General features: G+C 32.2%; 1 pseudogene; it reads left to right on the plus strand.

Moving 5' to 3' along the window:
• The first annotated feature begins 3,496 nt into the window (after positions 1 to 3,496).
• Positions 3,497 to 11,015, plus strand: LOC139504923 (DNA-directed RNA polymerase III subunit RPC8-like; annotated as a pseudogene).
• The last annotated feature ends 6,009 nt before the right edge of the window (positions 11,016 to 17,024 follow it).

The raw sequence follows: 17,024 nt of genomic DNA on the forward strand, positions 1-17,024 counted from the left end.
GATTTGTAAATATTTATATATAGGTAAGCATGGTAAGTGAACAGTTTAAAGCTCACCTGGCCCAAAGGGTCAAGTGAGCTTTTCTCATCATTTGGCGTCCATCCTCCGTTGTCATCTCCATTGATAACTTTTACAAAAATCTTCTCCTCAGAAACTACTGGGCAAAATTCAACCAAACACAATCATCATTGGAGTATCTTGTTTAAAATATGTGTCCGCTGACCCAGCCAACTAACCAAGATGCCCACCATGGCTAAAAATAGAACATAGGGGTAAAATGTAGATTTTGGTTTATAACTCTGAAACCTAAGCATTTAGAGCAAATCTGACAGGGGGTTAAATTGTTTATCATAGCAAGATCTATCTGCCCTGAAATTTTCAGATGAGTCAGACAACTGGTTGTTGGGTTGCTGCCCCTAAATTGGAAATTTTAAGAAAATTTTGCTGGTTTTGGTTATTATCTTGAGTATTATTATAGATAGAGATAAACAGTAAACAGCAATAATGTTTAGACTTTTGCAAAGTAAGATCTACAAATAAGTCAACATGACCAAAATGGTCAGTAGACCCCTGAAGGAGTTATTGCTCATTATACTTTCAATTTTTAACAATTTTCATTTATTCGGTAATTTTTTGTAAATTTTTACAAAATATTTTCCTCTGTAACTACTGGGGCCAAGTTAATTATAGATAGAGATAATTGTAAGCAGCAAGAATGTTCAGTAAAGTTAGATCTACAAACATGTCACCATCACAACACACAATTTTGTCATGAATCCATCTGTTTCCTTTGTTGAATATGCACATAGACCAAGATGAGCGACACTTAAGAGCCTCTAGTTATTTAAGTTTTATATATATTCATTAAAAAATGGAAAAGAGTGATATACATGTGGGTAGACATTTCATTGGTATCATGAATTAGAACAGTCGATTAATTTTATACAATTAAAGTATAAGGGACAACATCAAAAGTTCAATGTAGGAGAAAAAACTTAATTCATATAGTTTTTCACTGACCGCATAACCTCCCCCCCATTCAAACAAAACTTGCAGCAATTCTAACAACACCCCAAACTATTTGAATTAAGTTTTTTATTCTCCATAGATTTTTTGATGTCGTCCCTAACAGAATACATTTTTCATTTAATCATGTAGGCAAAAAATTCCAAACAAATTCGATAGGAAAAAGGCCTAATACAAAATATTTGTTTTAAAGTGTAGTATTAAATCGAATTTGCCACGTTTCATACATTAGTCACATCTGAGATTACTATGTGTCATAGTAGTCTAAGGTCAAGTTTTTTTTATGTCGAATACTTCTAGTTTTCCTATTTTAAACCGTTCTTAATATAAAGGATATGCCTACTTTTAGTACATGTATATCAAATGAAATGTCCTTTCTACTTTAAACTTGGCATGACTAAAGATGGACAAAACCTGATTGCGAGGGAAGCAAAATGTTTATTTGATCATCTTCTGTTTTACATTTTACTAAAGATTTAAAAAAAATCTCATATGGGTATTTTTCAAATTCAGTAAAATTTAATTCTTTAAATTTGCATTTACATTTTATAATAGTATTAATTTTTATCAAGTTTTTCTTTTTATAGGGACTGTACAGTCTCATTTTCCATCAAAGGGTGTGCATTTAATTTGCAATGTTTATTATGTATTATTATTAAATAAATACAATTTGAAAATATGTTTTTTCATACTCTTCCATCTTTCTTACACGAAATCCCAAACCTTGATACAGTAGGTACATATGAAAAATGTGACGTGACAACTACCATGGCATGACTACCCACGGGGGGTAACTTCCTATTATTGGGTATACGGGGATGTGCCAAAAATATGGGTCATAATTTTGCGAGATTTTATATAAAAATGACCCTCCTTTTTAATGACATCCTATATTAAATGCATTTACGTTTGATAACTGTATATTGATTTGGGTATGATCTACATATCATATATAAATATACTTTTGATATGCACCAAACGATGTCAATTCATATATAAAAACTTAAGGGTAGCTGGTATATTTATGAATTATGAGTGATGATGAGTTAGTGCTTATATAAGCATGATAAGCATGGGTCATATTTAAAAATATTGTGTATAAGTATAGGTCATTCTTTCTTAAATATTTATATAACTATCGGTACTGAATTTCAGTGAATGTTATATTAAAATGGGTACGTTTTTTGAGGCAAAAATGGCAACACCCCTACCAAAAGAATATCGAAGTAACCTCCTGGCAAGGATTTGTATTGGCCTTGGACGAAAATTTATTAGGTCCTTTCTTTGATGAATATATTAGACTTGTTAACTAGTATATGTAGTATTCAAACACCAGTCTGCACGGTTAGGCCACTAGGCCGATGCCCCAGACCAGTAAAATTTGGTTCGGACTAGTAAGTTTTTTGCAAACTTTGTTTGGGCCAATAAGAACAAAAATATTGTCAGAATATTGGTCTTCGGACTAGTAGTTGAAAAAGTTTTTGGTGCAGACTGCAAACACTTCTTTAAACTATGTATATTTTCTCCCTGCATTGGTGGCCTGGGCTGTTATCTGTTCTTTGGTTAGGTTGTTGTCTCTTTGACTCCATTTCCACTCTCAACTTCATATTGAAATAAGCAGCTTGTGAGTCACCAGTGCAGTAAAGAGACAACGTTTTTACTGACATGGTCTACATTTTCATGATGGTCTGTTGCCAACTTGGTAAAATGATTAATGTAGACAGAAAATATTACAAATGTACTAGCACCGAGGAAAACACCCTCTAAAAAAGTAACAAAAATGCAATGTAAAATTGCTATCATTTTTTTGGTAAGAATATGGAAGATTACTGCATTCATTGTCTTTATTCTTAGTATCACCCCTTTAAACACCAAACATTTCGCTTAATGAATGCTGTGTCCAGGACTGAGTTCCTCGCTATTTGTCATTTTTTTTTTTACTGAATATCACATTTGTTCCCATAAAATGAGTACATCTCAATAAAAAATGTCTCATAAATGGTCAATGTGTCACAAATATGTAAGTTATGTGTTGCTGATTCCAAAATAGTATTCCTTAAGTTCCTAGATGAGAAATTCAGAATCTGTGTAGCCTAGATAGTTATCAAAGGTACCAGGATTATAATTCAATACACCAGACATGCATTTCGTTTACATAATACTCTTCAGTGACGCTCAGATCAAAATCGTTATAAGTCAAACAAGTACAAAGTTGAAGAGCATTGAGGAACCAAAATTCCAAAAAGTTGTGTCAAATACGGCTAAGGTAATCTATTCCTGGATAAGAAAATCCTTAGGGTTTCGAAAAATTCAAAGTTTTGTAACAGAAATTTATAAAAATTACCATATAATTGATATTCATGTCAACACTGAAGTGCTGACTACTGGCTGGTGATACCATCAGTTCATATTAAATCTGTATATCATTTTTATAACTGAAATATATTTATAAATATCTGTCACTTTTTATATTTCAGACAAAAATGTAATTAACAAAGATCCTGACAATGTTTGTGTTGGTAGAAATGAAAGATACTGTGAGGATCCCGCCATGGTTGTTCAATATTAAATCAATGATGCAGTAAATGAGGCTCTGAACAAAAAATTTGCCAATAAGGTAAGTGTGCGTGGTGTATTGCATTGTTAATATTCATGATATACAGACTATTGATTTTAAAAAATCTTTAGCAGTTGATCTTTTATTCTACCATACTATTATAAAATTCTCAAAAATGTTTAATCATTACATGTATCATGATTATGTATTTCCAAATCGTTTCTTTTCTACATCGAAGGTAGTACATAATGTTGGGTTGTGCATTGCATTGTGGGATATCACCAAAATTGAGGACAGTTTTATATTCCCAGGAGATGGAGCCTCACACTCAATAGGTAAAGTTTTGAATTATTATCAAAGACATTTTTATTCATTGACCACGTTGAGGTTGTATCATCTTCTTAAAAAAACAACAACTTAATTTGACTTTAGTTCATGCAAAACCTGTAGAAAACTGACTTGATTAAAGCTTATGTGGATGACACCAGTTGACAATTAAAAGTACATGAAGTAATAACTTTGCATCCTAAAACGAGATGAACTTTAGTTTGTTGAATGATAATTACATATAACAAAGATCTTATATTTGATAAACACTTAATACACAATTAAATGAGATAATTGAAATTCTTTGCTTCTGAACAGTTCATTTCAGATATATAGTGTACAGACCATTTATTGACGAAGTATTGACGGGTAAAAACTAAAAGTTGTAGTAAAGAAGGAGTTTATGGTGAGATTTTGTTTATAGACTTAAGGTGGTACCCAACACTTTCACTAAAATTAATTTGGCTCGTTTAATTTTCATAAAATTTTGACATAGTATTAACTTTGACCCTTTAACAAAAATATAAAAATTTCAAAAATTTTTAAACAACCATTTTATCAGAAAAATTACACTGGTTATATAGCAGTTTGACATACAACCAATTTTGATCACTGAGAACCTTAATATCCCCTTTACAACACAACATAATTAAAACATTAAGCTGACTTTACAGAGTTATCTCCCTGTAGTGTTGGGGTACCACCATAAGTTATGTTTTTCTATTTTAGAATTTCACACTGTCAAGTTTTAGGGTTAAAAATTTGGTGACTTGATGGTTTACAAAATGGAGATATTTTAGTGCAAGATAAGAATAAATTACTAATTCCCTATTGTGTTTTATCTCATTAGTTGGTTTTACTTTAAAATTAAGTTTTTTTAACACTACAGCTGTCACATGAGTGCCAGGATCTGCTTACCCTCTAGAATACCTGTGAACAATCAAATTTTCTTCGGGGTCCATGCATGCGTCTCAGCCGTTAGTTTTTAAGTTGTGTTTTATAGAGACTTTTATGTTAGATCTTAAAAAATGTCTTATTTTCATATTTATAGTCAATTTTATCAGTCTATTTAAATTGTCAACTAGTTTTACAATTAAGGATTATTGCAAATCTTTCATAATAAGAGAATTATGATAAGGGGGTATACTTTTCCATACTTTTCATTTTCATGTCCATTGATTGCTGTTCAACTTTCAGTTCACTAAATTCGCTAAAAAGCGCTAGGGTATCATTATTGAATAATAGCTTGCAGTTAATCTTGTGTTTTTATTAATTTTTATACGACCGCAAATTTTGAAAAAATTTTCGTCGTATATTGCTATCACGTTGGCGTCGGCGTCGTCGTCGTCGTCGTCGTCCGGCGTCCGAATACTTTTAGTTTCGCACTCTAACTTTAGTAAAAGTGAATGGAAATCTATGAAATTTTAACACAAGGTTTATGACCACAAAAGGAAGGTTGGTATTGATTTTGGGAGTTTTGGTCCCAACATTTTAGGAATTAGGGGCCAAAAAGGGCCCAAATAAGCATTTTCTTGGTTTTCGCACTATAACTTTAGTTTAGTTAATAGAATCTATGAAATTTTGACACAAGGTTTATGACCACAAAAGAACGGTTGGGATTGATTTTGGGAGTTTGGTCTCAACAGTTTAGGAATTAGGGGCCAAAAAAGGGCCCAAATAAGCATTATTCTTGGTTTTCGCACAATAACATTAGTTTAAGTAAATAGAAATCAACGAAATTTAAACACAATGTTAATGACTACAAAAGGAAGGTTGGTATTGATTTTGGGAGTTTAGGTCCCAACAGTTTAGGAATTAGGGGCCAAAAAGGGACCCAAATAAGCATTTTTCTTGGTTTTCGCACCATAACGTTAGTATAAGTAAATAGAAATCTATGAAATTTAAACACAAGGTTTATGACCATAAAAGAAAGGTTGGGTTTGATTTTGGGAGTTTTGGTCCCAACATAATAAGGGGCCCAAAGGGTCCAAAATTAAACTTTTGTTTGATTTCATCAAAATTGAATAATTGGGGTTCTTTGATATGCCGAATCTAACTGTCATGACTGTGTATGTAGATTCTTAACTTTTGGTCCGTTTTCAAATTGGTCTACATTAAGGTCCCAAAGGGTCCAAAATTAAACTTAGTTTGATTTTGACAAAAAATGAATCAGTTAGGTTCTTTGATATGCTGAATCTAAAAATGTACTTAGATTCTTGATTATTGGCCCAGTTTTCAAGTTGGTCCAAATCGGGGTCCAAAATTAAACTTTGTTTGATTTCATCAAAAATTGAATAAATGGGGTTCTTTGATATACCAAATCTAACTGTGTATGTAGATTCTTCATTTTTGGTCCTGTTTTCAAATTGGTCTACACTAAAGTCCAAAGGGTCCAAAATTAAACTTAGTCTGATTTTAACAAAAATTGAAATCTTGAAGTTCTTTGATATGCTGAATCCAAAAATGTACTCAGATTTTTTATTATGGCCCAGTTTTCAAGTTGGTCCAAATCAGGATCTAAAATTATTATATTAAGTATTGTGCAATAGCAAGTCTTTTCAATTGCACAGTATTGCGCAATGGCAAGAAATATCTAATTGCACAATATTGTGAAGTATCAAATTTTTTTTAATTAGAGTTATCTTTCTTTGTCCAGAATAGTAAGCAAGAAATATCTAATTGCTAAATATTGTGCAATAGCAAGATTTTTTTTTAATTGGAGTTATCTTTCTTTGTCCAGAATCAACTTAAATCTTTGTTATATACAATATACAATGTATATTCACTTTTTACTACCAACTGATAAATTAAAATAATCTTTACGATTCAGTGATAACAAGCAGTTTTTTTACATCTTATTTCCTTATCTTATCTAAAATGTTTTTAGATAATGTATGTTGGACATTTGCCAGACATGACTATGATGTCATTTTCTATTTTTATTTGCCAATAACTTTATGTAAATAACTTCATTGGAAATTTGCCAATATAAAATGTTGCTGATGAAGTTTTTTTTATTGTTTTATACAATAAACAATGTATATTCACTTTTACTACCAACCAATCTTTACCATTCAGTGATAACAAGCACTTTATTTTACATTTTAATATTTTATGATGTATTTAAAAGAGTAGTTATTGTTGCAAACTCCATTAGAAATTTGAATTGATATCAGTTTTGGAAAAAGGGAAACGGGGATGTGAAAAAGGGGGGGGGGGGGGGGGGGGGGTTAAATTTTTCTCATTTCAGATTTCATAAATAAAAAGAAAATTTCTTCAAACATTTTTTTGAGAGGATTAATATTCAACAGCATAGTGAATTGCTAAAAGGCAAAAACAAACTTTTAAGTTCATTAGACCACATTCATTCTGTGTCAGAAACCTATGCTGTGTCAACTATTTAATTTTAGATTTAAAAAGTTTGAAGAAGAAATCTTTAATTGTAAAATTTGTAAAATCTTGACATTGTTTTGTGTAAAAAAAAACACCATGTAATGTCAAAAATTTGATCACAATCCAAATTCAGAGCTGTATCACGCTAGAATGTTTTGTCCATACTTGCCCAAACTGTTCAGGGTTCGACCTCTGCGGTCGTATAAAGCTGCGCCCTGCGGAGCACCTGGTTGAAGTTGATATGGCATATCCTTGATAGTCACATTTAAATTTATTCATATGTTTTAAAGATTGATTTAGATATTGTAGAGAAATGTGACTTAAGTTTTGATAAGTTTTTACAACCAGTTGATTGATGCCACAGTTTGCGGATGTTTTTGAAATCATTATAATCACTAGAACACACCTGCCACATCAGAGATCCATGACTGAATTTAGGAAACTATACTTCTTATTTTAAACTTGGATATTAAGTATTCATATTGTCACCCAATAAATTTTAAGTCATGCTGATTACAAGGTGTACAGTTTTCTCTGACATTATATTATGAAATTTAATTACTGTTTATATTTCTCTGCAATACATATTAACTTTTCTTTTTCAGTTTCTATGGGATTCTTTGATGATATATTAATACCTGCTGATGCCATGCAGCACCCTTCAAGATTGTATCCTTAATATCACAATAGTAAAAAGAGAATCTTTTACTTTAAAATGCATTATTTTTAACATACTAAATGATTGCTTATATATTATAAATGTTACATGTGTCACCATGGTCACGGTAATATTTTCTTAAAAAAAAATACATGCAATATGTATAATAGCCAGTTGAAATAAAATGCATTTAACTGTCATGACTGTACATAAATGTTTACTTGATATAACTCAGCCATCATTTAAAAAAAGAATTGTAAGGATAAAATACAATGACAAAAAATACACTAGTAATTAACAATGCAACATTTGACATCTTTATTGTATGAGTTAAACCAGACAGTGCAATACCTCTAAAATGGATAGATGAAATTATTATTGTAATATTGTGCAATATTTAATTTAAAGAAACTGGAGTCCTGCATGACTTTAATGCCATAATAGCATATGTATTTGTCTGAATCTTTAACACATACAGCGATGATAAAGAACAACTTTGGGCCTGGAGTTATGAAGTTGAAGAAGAAAAACATGATCTTTTTATGGATATTGGTGAAGAAATTAGGTAGGAATTAAAAAATGATTAACTCGAGTTTGTTAATTCTATACCTTTTGTCATTTTTTTGCTTGTCCATCCTTCTCTGGTTTAATATATATTGATTCAAGTTATTAAGGAATATCTATTTTGGTGTGAAGCAGGTTAGGGAAAATGTATTGTAATGTATTTCACCTCAAATTATATGAAGTAGATTTCAACCTGAACCATATATAGTTAGGAATCTGATTTGTTTCCATAATAAAAAAAATTGAACTGACTTATTTCTAATAGTAAGTTTCATATAAGTCTGGTATATTTTCTTTTATTAAGCCTGCAGCATTTTGTGTAGAATTGATAGATAACTATCCTCCCTTTCCTTGTCGGAAGTGTCTACGGTATATGTTCAGGGTGTGGTTAAAGTTTAATTTCAGAAATCAATATCTTTGTCAAAGTATCTCATTCACACATATCTCTTGATTCCATGTCCTGGTTCAGCTTATTTTCAGTACTTTTTGGTTACATTAACCAGGTGTGATTCTATCCATTTTGAAATCCTGGAACACCATGAAATGTTCACATGATTTAAAAGAAAACATTTTAAAACCTGGAACCCCTTGTCATTAACAATAACTTACTGGAGATTTTAAACGAGCATCATTATATGAAAATAAATAGAGCAGCAAATTTTTAATTTGAATGTATAACAGTTTATTTCAATTCACAATGTCTCAGAGATCAAATAAGATGCCCAGATTATTAAATTATCATACCTTATATATATGAACCACAGACTGAACAATTATTTTATAAACAAAACTCCCTTTGTACGATATCATTATGGTTGTGAAGTTTGTGCTTCAGTTATATTTACATCAAATGACCCTTTCAAAACAGAACAATTTGTCTTAAATTAAGAGACTAGATTTAGAGTTTTGAAAACTTTTTACAGCAACTCATTCAAATTAAAAAATCCCTAAATTTGTAAAATTCATGATCATCTCTGTATGGTATACAGCATATTATTTTTTTTTTACAGATTCCGTGTTGTTGACGAAACTTTTGTAGATACCACACCTACAGGACCAGATGGTACCAGTGTTGAAACCAGTGATAATCCTGATTCGGAATCAAAGAAATCCCCGTACACAATTGTAGTATGTAACTTTTTTATCATATAAAATTGAGAATGGAAATGGGGAATGTGCCAAAGAGACAACAACCCGACCATAGAGCAGACAACAGCAGAAGGTCGCCAACAGGTCTTCAATGCAACGAGAAATTCTCGCACCCGGAGGCGTCCTTCAGCTGGCCCATAAACAAATATATACTGGTTCAGCGATAATGAAGACTGAATGCTATTTCATTTGAAATAGTATCATTGTTTAGCATCATAATATTTTTTTTCCGCCGAAAAATCACTCAAACTGTTTTGCTTTGTACAATTAAAGAAGTAGGTTTTATGAGGCCTAAAGAAGGTCCCTAATTAAAGTTTAAACTTCAAATTAACTAATGTTTAATGATTATTGATTATAGTATAAACTAATACCAAGGTAGAAAAAAGTAAAGTTACAAAATACTGAACTCAGAGGAAAATCAATTCGGAAAGTCTATAATCACATGGCAAAATCAAATAACAAAACGCATCAAAAACAAATGGACAAGAGCTGTCATATTCCTGACTTGGTACAGGCATTTTCAAATGTAGAAAACGGTGGATTGAACCTGGTTTTATAGCTAGCTAAACTTCTCACTTGTATGACAGTCGCATCAAATTCCATTATATTGTCACCAATGCATGAACAAAACAAACAGACACAAAAAACAAAATGTGTCTATTTAAGAGAATTCATATATGAGAATTCCAATTCTCCATCAAATTCAATGAAAACAATGTCCTTCATGTTCTGCATTTAGAGAGTTAATGCCGTTAAAATAGATTTGAACTTTCAAATATTCCTATCTTCCTACAGTAATTCTACATATATAGTCAATACTATATATTTCTGTTTTAGCCACTCATATTTTCCTGAAAATTGAAAAAATGGTTTTGATCTGTATTTATATAGATGTATGATATTGATCTCAGTGCTCATATCTCTTGATAAATGTTAACTAGATATTTACAGATAAATATGTAGTAAATGTAGTAAATGTATAAATATATATTTTTAGCCCAATTATTTTCTATGGGGATATTTTCAAAGCTTTCAAATCATGGGTTAAACATCCTGTAATTTTAAGATTATTTGGGAAAATTCTTTTATAGAGTTTGAAGATTTTTGTTTAAAGGTATGGCTGGTTAAAAGCATAGAAAGTCAAGTACAATTGTCCTAAAAGGTGTGTTTCATGATAATTCATTTCCATGTTTGATTTCAGGGATCTATATCAGAACCTGGCCTTGGACTTCTATCATGGTGGAACAGCTAACAGTAAATTTACTTCTCTCATCATCATTCATGGACGTCATCAATGTGAAGCAGTTATTTCATGTTCAATAAATATTAGATAGAAATAGACACTACATGTTTATAATTTTTATAAAGTGAATGTTTATCATATCATGCTAAAACTTGTTACGATATTTACCATCATTCATGGTTCCATGCAATATTTTAAGACAATTACCATAATATAATTAACTATTCAAATTATATTTTTCTATACAATGACCTACTGTTATAAAACCATTGCTTATTATTAATAATATCCTTAAGATTAATGTGATCTGAAGAAGAAAATTGATGTAAAAATTGGCTTTATAGAGCTTTCCCCCATGTGTATTTATCTGCATTTGATTTTATTTTATATCCCACAAAAGATGAAAAACATATCGTATTTTACTGTTACCTGGTTTATCTAACATTGTCTTACAGAATTAATAGAAAAGTTGTGATGTTTGTTAGACATTAGCACATTTGAAAGTTATCACCAAACAATACAGTTTTCAAAACTATATTTACAGGAAAAAACTAAAAAGGGGGTCTCATTGGAGGTTCGATCCCAGATCCCACTTACTGTTTTGTCAGATTCCCATATCCCGCTTACACTATGTACGTAAGCAATTCTCATTTTTTTGTCATTTCCTGGGTCCCGCTAGACCTCATTTCCCGTTTTCAGGGACACAATAATTTGACTTTCACGTGTCACGCTTACAAAAAATCGTCAATCCCGCGTCACTCTTAGACCCCAATGAACCCACTTAAAAGTATTTAGATGAATACTTATACTTGTAGGTCATAATAATTATTATAATTACTATCTGATCAATGAATCCTTTATCATGTTTATATGTAAAAGTGAGTCTGCCTGGTTGGCATAAATGTATTAAAATTCTATGTCGCTACAAACAAAAAATAAAATGGTAAAAAATGCTTCCTTTGTGTTTTCAGGTCTGAGTTCCATAACAGTTTTCAATGAAACTTCATTGTTCTTGTGATCAACATCAAAAAGAAATAAAAACAAATTATATTCTGGTAGCATTCTTAATGCAGTATATTTTTTTGCCTTTATTGTCTCAAAAGTTGACTGAATTATTCTAATATTGTAATACATCTTCTGTATGGCAGTCAAATCCAAGCTTAAAACAAAGTATTTATAAAGTGGTGTCATTATTAATTTAATTTTGACTATTTTGCCATATTGTTTCATGTATTGGTTAATAACTTATCTTACCTGTTTTAATTGAATTATCTTATCATTATATTCCACTGTTGATTGATAACTGAATTAGTTACAAAATGAAACTAACACTATTGTTTTCGTATGTCTGAAGTCTATTTCTGGATAATGTTTATCAAAATGCTCAAACCTAATCAAATATTTGAAGCTAAGGTTCAATATAGTAATATCACAAAAATACTAACTCCGAGGAAAATTCAAAATCGAAAAAGCCTTATCAAATGACAAACTCATAAGCTCAAACACATCAACCCGAATAGATAACAACTGTCATATTCCTGACTTGGAACAGGCAATATTTCTTTTGTAGAAAATGGTGGATAGAACCTGGTTTTATAGCTAGCTAAACCTCTCACTTGTATGACATTCGCATCAAATTCCATTATATTGACAATGATGTTTGAAAAAAACCCCAGACACAATTGGAAAAAATGTCAAAAATAGGATACATCAGTCAACATTGCGTTATAATCTTAATCACTACAAAAACATACAAATGTGTAATCAGAGACATAATTATATACCTATATATATGTCACTGATGTTACAAAGACTAGAGGCTAATGACAATGCTATAGCAAAAAAAGAAAATCAACCTAACGATATACATAAGTGTACAAAATACAACATGGAAAAACTAAAGACTGAGTAACACAAAAGAGTCTGCCAAAACCTGATCTGATCTCAGGTACTCTAAACATGGTAATAAGAGCATGCATGAGACATTCATCGACCTTTAAGATATGTCAACAAAAACCAAAGTCATTAAAGCCTTTACCCATGAGGCAGTTCTGAAAAGCCTCAACCATAAAAAAAACAGTAATGTTTTGGGTTTTCAGTCAATTTTCATAATTATCCACGACGGTTAATTTAGTAATATATACTGTTTGCTTGCAGCAAATTAAGATATGTTCAGTCTACGTTCAGACTTATCCGTAGTTAGTATTTACCTGTACACATACATAACATATTAAAGTGTCCCATAACTGGAATGTTATACAAGTGAGAGGTTTAACAAGCTACAAAACAAGGTTTAATCAATCATTTTCTACACTCGAAATCACGAATATAACAGTTGTTATCCCATTAGTTTGATGTGTTTCAGTTGTGATTTTGTCATTTGATTATAGGGACTTTTTGTTTGAACTTTCGTCGGAGTTTGTTATTAATGTAATTTTACTTTCTACTGAACTGTAATGAACTGACTGTAAGGGAATTGTTAAAACAGTACCAAAATTACCACTGTCGGCAGTGGATAGGTCTGAGAATTGACTGGAAGGCTGAACTTTTTTTTATCAGTCTATTCCAATGATATGAATATGAAAATTACCGTTCTTGTACAAAAGAGGGACGAAAGATACCATAGGGACAGTCAAACTAACAGATTGAAAATAAACTGACAACGCCATGGCTAAAATAAAAAGACAAATAGACAAAAAAGGTACAGAAGACACAACATAGAAAACTAAAAACTAAGCAACACGAACCCCACCAAACTGGGAGTGATCTCAGATGCACCGGAAGGGGTAAGTAGATCATGCTTCACTTTGTGGCACCTGTCGTGTTGCTTATATTATTACAAATCCAGTAAATAGTCTTATTCGGTAGGTCAAATTTGTTAAAAGGGCAGGTTTTTGTAGTGACGACTCCAGAAACATATCCGATATAGTATTCCACATTCCAAACTAAGAGACAAATTGAAAGAGTTGGTATTGCTTTGCTTCATGAAAAAAAATGGCCAACGTACAAGTATCTTGTCTTAGGAAAGGATAAATCCTACTTTGTAAAGGATCACTCTGATTCAAACAAAAAATTCTTTGAAACTGATATTATCAAGATGCTTGATTTCTTGATTGAAAACATATTTGTTTCGGAGGACGTGTTTTTTCAACAGACTGTCGGCATTCCAATGGGAACAAACTGTGGCCCCTCTACTTGCCGACTTGTTTCTTTATTATTATGAGGCTGACTTCATGCAGGAACTTCTTAGGAAGAAAGTTAGCAATATCCTTTAACTCTACTTTCCGCTATATAGATGATGTTCTTTCACTAAATAATTCTAAATTTGGTGACTATGTGGAACGCATCTATCCCCATCGAGCAAGAGATAAAGGATAATAATGATACAGTTAAGTCGGCCTCATATCTTGACTTACATCTAGAAATTGACAATGAGGGTCGGTTGAAAACAAAACTTTACGACAAAAGAGATGATTTCAGCTTTCCAATTGTGAACTTCCATTTCTAAGTAGCAACATTCCAACAGCACCTGCATACGGGGTATATATCTCCAATTGGTACGATATTTCCGTGCTTACATTTCCTATCATGATTTTCTTGATAGAGGTTTGCTGTTCACAAGGAAGCTATTAAACCAAGAGTTCCAAATGGTGATGAAGTTGAAATCATCCCTCCGTAAATTTTACGGACGCCATCACGAGTTGGTTGACCGTTATGGAATAACCGTTTCACAAATGTTATCGGATATTTTCTTTCGTCGTAACTACAATCTCCTTCCCTTTTATGAATGTGACCTACCGAATTAGACTATTTACCGGATTTGTTATCACACCAGCAACACGACGGGTGCCACATGTGGAGCAGGATCTGCTTACCCTTCCGGAGCACCTGAGATCACCCCTAGTTTTTTTGGTGGGGTTTGTGTTATTTATTCTTTAGTTTTCTATGTTGTGTCATGTGTGCTGTTGTTGTTTGTATTTTTCATTTTTAGACATGGCGTTGTCAGTTTGTTTTAGATTTATGAGTTTGACTGTCCCTTTGGTATTCTTTCGTCCCTCTTTATCTGCGAAGCGGTTATTCCATAACGGTCAATCAACTCACTCGTGATGGCGTCCGTAAATTTTACGAAGGGATGATTTCAACTTCACCGTTTGAAACTCTTGGTATAGGAGCATCCTTGTGAGCAGCAATCCCCTATCAGAAAATCATGATAGGAAACACAAGTTTGCACTTCTGGAATGTTGCTACACAGAAATGGAAAGGTTCACAATTGGGAAGCTGAAATCATCTTTTTTGTCGTAGAGTTTTGTTTTCAACCGACCCTCATTATCAATTCAATTTCTAGATTGAAGTGAAGATATGAGACAGACTTAACTGTATCTGTAGTATCCTTTATATCTAGTTCGATGGGATAGATTCGTTCAACATAGTCACCAAATTTTGTATTGCCAAGTTAGAGAATATCGTCTATTAGCGGAACGTAAAGTTAGAGGATATTGCCTAACTTTTTTATCTTTCTTCCTAAGAAGTTTTTGTATGAAGTCATTATATAAAGAAACAAGTCGGCAAGGAGAGAGGCACAATTGGTTCCCATTGAAATTCCGACAGTCTGTTGCACAACACGTCCTACAAACGTAACAAGAAATCAAGCATCTTGGTAATGTCAGTTTCAGAGAATTTTTTGTTTGAATCAGAGTGATAATTCTTTACGAAGTAGGATTTATCACTTCCCCAAGACAAGATACTTGTATCTACGTTCGCCATTCATTTTAATAAACAAAGCAATACAAACTCTTTCAAAATATCTTTTAGTTTGGAACAGGAAATACTTGTGTAAATAAACTCATCACAGATACCAGGACTAATTTTTGTATATACGCCAAGACGCGCGTTTCGTCTACAAAAGACTTATTAGTGACGCTCGAATCCCAAAAAGTTAAAAATGCCAAATAAAGTACGAAGTTGAAGAGCATTGAGAACCAAAATTCCCTAAAAGTTTTGCCAAATACAGCTAAGGTAATCTATGCCTGAGGTAGAAAAGTCTTAGTATTTCAAAAAGTTCCAAAATTTTGTAAACAGTAAATTTATAAATATAACCATATCAATGACAATTCATGTCAGCACAAAAAGTGCTGACTGCTGGGCTTGTGATAACCTCGGGGAAATAAATCTCCACAGCAGTGGTATCGACCCAGTGGTTGTAAATAAACTCATCATAGATACTAGGACTAAATTTTAAATATAAGCCAGACGCGCGTTTCGTCTTAAAAAGATTCATCAGTGACGTTCGAATCCAAAAAAAGTTAAAAATGCCAATAAAGTACGAAGTTGAAGAGCATTGAGAACCAAAATTCCTAAAAGTGTAGAAAAGTCAAATGTTTATTACTATTGCAAGATGAGAGAGTGTTATATTGTATATGTACTCTAAAAGATCTTTGGAATTTTTTAGTATCCCACATCTGATTCAACGCCACCTCTAGAATAGGCAGTTTCACAATAACTTTGGAGACCGGCTTTGATTGACGATAACGTAGATGTTAATAATTTAAAAGAGGTTTCGTGGAGCACTTGGAAGATCTAGCAATATACCGTTGTTTGTAAGGACAATGATAAAGTTTAGGTTTCCAATACAGTGATGGAAGATCCAGTTTTTGATCTTTGGTTGAAATTCAAAAGGAACATAGAACATACCTATGATTATCCAGGAATTCCTCTTTGGTAAGTGTCGTGGGGGTATATGTTGAGTTTCCAAGTGAATTGTCAATACCTAATTGATTTATCAAGCAGTTTATGTAATGATATTTACACTAAAGAACGATGTTGTTTGGGGCTTTATCTGAAGGGACAACAACATATTTGTCAAGGAGGTAGGACAAGTGTTTTGCAACATTTGGGTCATTGAAAAATGACATAGCGTGGTAATTAATAGACCCATTTAGGTTCTAAATTCGGATTTGTATCAACGACCTCACAGCCTTAATCTGTTCGGAAAGAGTATCTGCGTCTTCTTTCTCGCGTTTTTGCCAATTGCCTGTCATAATCCTCGACTAAATCCCTCAGTATTTTGAAGTTGTATTTCCAATTGATGGATTTAGGCTTACGATATT

Source organism: Mytilus edulis, unplaced genomic scaffold, assembly GCF_963676685.1.
Source record: "Mytilus edulis unplaced genomic scaffold, xbMytEdul2.2 SCAFFOLD_1134, whole genome shotgun sequence".
Classification (NCBI taxonomy): Eukaryota; Metazoa; Mollusca; class Bivalvia; order Mytilida; family Mytilidae; genus Mytilus; species Mytilus edulis.